Consider the following 6,007-nt stretch of genomic DNA (forward strand, 5'->3'; position numbering starts at 1 on the left):
CTGACTGGCATTAGCGGTTAGTCCGCGGCCTCGCCGCGCACTATGGACGCATCGCCACGCGAGACGCATTTGTGGGTCCGTTGCGGGGCAAAGTTGTGTCCCTTCCCCCCCCACCCTTTGCCATAATCGCGTAACTGTAAATGCGTGTCGTCGTTAAACCCACCGCCGCCACCACCACCACCACCACCCGACATGGCCGATCGGTAAAGGCTTTGGTCACGTAAAACTAAAAACGTGGCGCAATTAGTAACTGGTCTTAACCGGTTGCGTATTGGAGGGTAAAACCCGCGGACATCAACATTCACGTGTCGAGTAGCCGGTGACGTTTCACTGTCGCGATGACAACAACGACCCGGGCCTCATCGTGCGAATTCGCCAGAATTGTGAACAAAGTCTCTTCCACCTGTTTCGCTCTGAAATAGACGGGGGGGGGGGGGGGGCGTAGGAGTTAAAGGTGGTGTCATCGCCGCAATGCCACCAGCCAACAGCGCTAAAACCGACCTCCGGTTTTAGCAGCGGTCGGCCACGCACGGCGTGGGAGAAGTATCAACGGGCGTGCGTGTGACGCAGCAAAAAACTACTTCAGGAAACATTTCCACCCGGCGATGAGATTTCGGATTATCATTTTTTTTTTACTTTGGGTTGAGGGAAGGTTTCAAGATGGACTGTGAAACCAGCGCGGAGGGTCGTGCGACGCTTGTCGCCAACGCGTTTGCCGGTGGCGCCGTGAAGAATACAACACGACGGGCGGGTTTGGCTCTTCTGCCGTCAGAACCCTTGCGCGCGTGTGTGACGCTGTTGGGGCAAGTGCTGTTAGCGAGCACCTATGGGGAGCGGTGGTGTGGTAGCGGTTAGCGCTATGCCGTGCTACGAACCCGGTGACCCGAGTTCGATTCCCGCTCACGGCCAACACCGGTGACGATTATCTGAACCGGTCCTGAGTCTCCCCTAGGTCGACTCAGCCGTTGGTGTGGTGTGTAAACATCGCCACTGGGGAGACAAAGGTGGCCGGGTGTGGTGCTGGCCACCCGCCCCCTCGTGTGCCTTGCTGGCCTTAATAGGTGCTCGCTAACAGCTCTTGCCCCAAGAGTCTGTTAAGGCGACATGGGGGATCATTGTGTGACGCTGGGGACGCTTCCCAGCGTTTAAAAATGATTTGAGTTCCCCGGTTGAACTTTTGAGACTGAAAAAAATGTATGTTTTTTCGACAACGTCATTGTCTTCGTGTTCTATACAGGGACCCCTCTGCTTACAAACGAGTCAGGTTCCAGAGGTCTGTTCTCAAGTCCAACTTTACTCCCGTTGATTCCAAACACTTTGTACAGCTTGTACACTAAATACGGGAAATGGCTTTAAACGTTGTATCATCTCCTGCAGATATAGATGCCACGGGTTCGTCACGTTCTGCAGATGTAGATGCCACTGGTTCTTCACGTTATGCAGATGTAGATGCCACTGGTTCTTCACGTTCTGTAGACGTAGATGCCACTGGTTCTTCACGTTATGCAGATGTAGATGCCACTGGTTCTTCACGTTCTGTAGACGTAGATGCCACGGGTTCGTCACGTTCTGCAGATGTAGATGCCACTGGTTCTTCACGTTCTGCTGATGTAGATGCCACTGGTTCTTCACGTTCTGTAGACGTAGATGCCACTGGTTCTTCACGTTATGCAGATGTAGATGCCACTGGTTCTTCGCGTTATGCAGATGTAGATGCCACTGGTTCTTCACGTTCTGTAGACGTAGATGCCACGGGTTCGTCACGTTCTGCAGATGTAGATGCCACTGGTTCTTCACGTTCTGCTGATGTAGATGCCACTGGTTCTTCACGTTCTACAGATGTAGATGCCACGGGTTCGTCACGTTCTGCAGATGTAGATGCCACTGGTTCTTCACGTTATGCAGATGTAGATGCCACTGGTTCTTCACGTTCTGTAGACGTAGATGCCACGGGTTCGTCACGTTCTGCAGATGTAGATGCCACTGGTTCTTCACGTTCTGCTGATGTAGATGCCACTGGTTCTTCACGTTCTACAGATGTAGATGCCACATGTTCTTCACGTTCTGCAGATGTAGATGCCGCTGGTTCTTCACGTTCTGTAGATGTAGATGCCACTGGTTCTTCACGTTCTGTAGATGCCACTGGTTCTTCACGTTCTGCAGATGTAGATGCCACTGGTTCTTCACGTTCTGCAGATGTAGATGCCACTGGTTCTTCACGTTCTGCAGATGTAGATGCCACTGGTTCTTCACGTTCTGCAGATGTAGATGCCACTGATGTCTTCACGTCCTGCAGATGTAGATGCCACTGGTTCTTCATATTCTGCTGATGTAGATGCCACTGGTTCTTCATATTCTGCAGATGTAGATGCCACTGGTTCTTTACGTTCTGCAGATGTAGATGCCACTAGTTCTTCATATTCTGCAGACGTAGATGCCTCTGGTTCTTCGTGTTCTGCAGATGTAGATGCCACTGGTTCTACATAACATACGGACAGGTTTGTTCGTATCTCTGGAAGTTCGTAAGTCGTACGTAGCAGCTCTGCAGCTGTGTTACTTACCTCCGTTAATTCTGATTTAATGACCCCCCCCCCCCCCGGTGATTGCATCTCCCCGCAGTGACGAACAGATGCGATCACCTCCCGGTGAGTAGGAGGTCGTGGGTTCCATCTCGAACCCTGACGACGCCCGTTGTACATCTGGAGTTCACGTGGTCTCTCTCTCTCCCCGCGGTGGTCGCGTGGATTTTTCTCCGGTGTCCTCCGGGTTTCCCCTCCACATCTTCGATTGAACGTCACACGTTTCGAATATTTGGCTGCTGATACTAATGTCCACGTGATGATGGTGATGATGATAAGCCTCCTGCGATTTTGCGCCCCTCCGCGTTGAGAATCGACGCTACGTTCGGATTCCTATTTTGGTCGCTTTGAATTCCCACGTGTGGTGACGACGAAAACGACGACGACGACAACGATGATGTCATCCGCTGTCGGACAACATTGGTGATGAGCTCGCGTCGAGTGTGGCCAGGTCTCCTCTGAGCAAGAGCTAATGGCTCAGTTGGCCTTGCCTGTGAAATAGAATTAAATAGCTAAAACTAAAACTATTTTTTGAGTGACCTCAGAACATCACTCAGAGGTCAGTTTGAGCTGCCGAACGGACTTTGCGGGATTGGCTTACGGGACGACGACGACGACGAGGGGGCTCAGAGGAGTTGCCGTTGAAGCCAAAAACGAACAGGTCACCAATCTGTCTCCCCGTCGTGGTTTCAATAAACGTGCGAGCGTGACCAAGCTGCGGCGTACGTGTCGTTCGCGCTTTCTCCGTCGGTGCGCCGTCGCGGGCGACGGTTTGCAGTTTGGCGCCACGTGGGCGAGGAGATGTTGACTCTACTAACAGGAACCTCATTTGCCAGTAAAAAATATGATAATTGTTTTTTTACCCTTTTATCTGGCAACAAAACTGACACCTTTTTTACAAGTAGTCATGTTTGCATAGACCACAATACCTGCAGTCATAATGCAAACAAAAAACATAACTCTGATAATGTATGCACTGTCCTTGAAGTTTATTGGTCCACACCCGAGACAGCTTTCCTTAGAGCCTAGTCTCACATGGGTTGGACCAGATGACGCCAAAAGGCGCACAACTCAAAGACAATGCACCATCAGAGTATGAGAGCTCGGGGTAAAGCATTTACACCATTGGAACCTCATTTGCCAGTAAAAAATATGATAATTGTTGTTTTACCCTTCTATCTGGCAACAAAACTGACACCTTTTACAATGAATCATGTTTACATTAACCACAATACTCAAAATGCAACAACAAAAAACAATACTCTGATAATGTATGCATTGTCCTTGAAACTCATTGGTCCACACCATAGACAGCTTTCTTTAGAGCCTAGTCTCATATGGTGTTCGACCAGATGACGCCAAAAGGTGCACAGTTCAAAGTCAACGCACTATTAGAAAAAAAAAGGGGAAAAACCCCTATTAGTATATTTTGGTACTGGCAAAGGAGGCCTCGTGATGAGATGTTAACTGCCTTGTCCGGTATACAGGAGATCGTGGGTTCGATCCCAACCGCTGACGATGCCTGCCGCTGTGTATTTGGCATCTGCGTCTCTCTTTCCCCCCGTGGTTACGTGGATTTTTCTCCGGGTCCTCCGCTTTTTCCCTCCACGTTTATAACAGTAATGACGTACATTCGTAAGGCGCCGTGACAGGATGAAATTAATCCGTGACAGAATGAATGACAGATTCTGTTCACGCGGAAGAAAGCCAATCGGTGTCAAGGGGTGGCCTAATGTGGGCTTCTAGATTTGAAATTTTCGTGACTGCAAGGATCCATACTCTTGGTTTTTTCGGTAAAGTCACCATGTAGGTAAAAAATGAAATGAAAATTATTAAAAAATAAAATAATAAAAATCACGACGTTTCGGAGGCAACACAAGTCTCCGTCATCAGGTGGGACCGTCACAGCCAGATTTGCTGTACTAATGTGGGCTGTACTAATGTGGGCTTTTTCGATCCACAAATCGTCTTTTTAGTTCCAGAAATCACGTGGCAGCGATCACCATGCTCGATCTGTGCCCGATCCACGCTTGATCCACACCGATTCCCGTTTAATCGACCGTTGAATCGTCAAACGCGTCGATTACCGCCCCGGTATTCCTTATATGGGCAAAGCCACGGTCCCATTTCTCCACATGTGGGCCTATAGAGCATTGAACGTAACTTATTGTTCGTTCTGTCGCGGATTCGTTTTATGTTATCCCGTTACGGCGCATTTCGTCCGAGGATACCCAAATGTGCCACCGCATAATGGAGAGCGGGGAAATGAGATTTGTGCCAGTGCTGGTAATCCACCAAAACTTACGGGGTGGGGGGGGGGGCTAAAGGCCATTTGTGGTTTTGTTTAAAGAGGTTTAAAGAGGTGAATTTGCGGGCCAAGATTTAAAAAGCTGCAGAGCGGAGACCCCCATTCTTGACCTGGGGTGCATTGCACGCACACCCCCTTGGGTGTAAAGTGATGAGATGATTTGTAAATGTGTGAACTTATATCGTACGTGAGAGTCAATACATACGATACAATACACTATACACTACTACGCACCACTACTATAGACGACACTACACTATTATATACTACACTTCTACACACGATACACTACACTACTATACACTACACTATTATACACATCACTACTATACATGACACGACTACACACTACACTACACTTCTACACACGATACTACTGCATACGACACTACGACACTACCACACACTATACACTACACTACTACACACTACACTACGACACACTACTACACACTATACACTACACTACTATACACTACACTACTACACTACTGCACACCACTACTACACACTATACACTACACTACTACACACGACACTACTACACACTACACGACCACACTACTACACACTATACACTACACCACTACACACTACACTACTACACACACTATACACTACACTACTACACACGACACTACTACACACTACACGACCACACTACTACACACTATACACTACACTACTGAAGTACCGTTGATGACTCTTGGACACCGTTGGTGAGGCACACGTATTTATTCCGTACAAGTAGTCACAACTGTGGACATACAATACTAGAGGGGGTATCGGCCCCCTCACCCGGCTAGCTGGGAATACACTGCTAGCTATCTCTGACCTACCTCCTAGTCCTCCACTAACGGGCTAGGGGAGGCTGTCTGGCCCGACACTGGTAAGTCGGACTACGGTACCCGGAGTCCCAGAGCACTAGCTCTGGTTCTCGGGACCACGCCGCTGGCTCGGACCTGCGCGGCCCTGACAAGGGCGGCGTCCCAGGGGAGTCCAGGGCTCTAGCTAGACGATCTTCGGTCTTCAAGAGTTTACTTAAAACATTCTGCCCCGAGCCCTCTGACACATCCCCTTTTATACTCCACCCCCGCTGAGGGGTGGGGCCCCGGGCTGC

The sequence above is a fragment of the Lampetra fluviatilis genome, chromosome 48, assembly GCF_964198595.1.
Source record: "Lampetra fluviatilis chromosome 48, kcLamFluv1.1, whole genome shotgun sequence".
NCBI lineage: Eukaryota > Metazoa > Chordata > Hyperoartia > Petromyzontiformes > Petromyzontidae > Lampetra > Lampetra fluviatilis.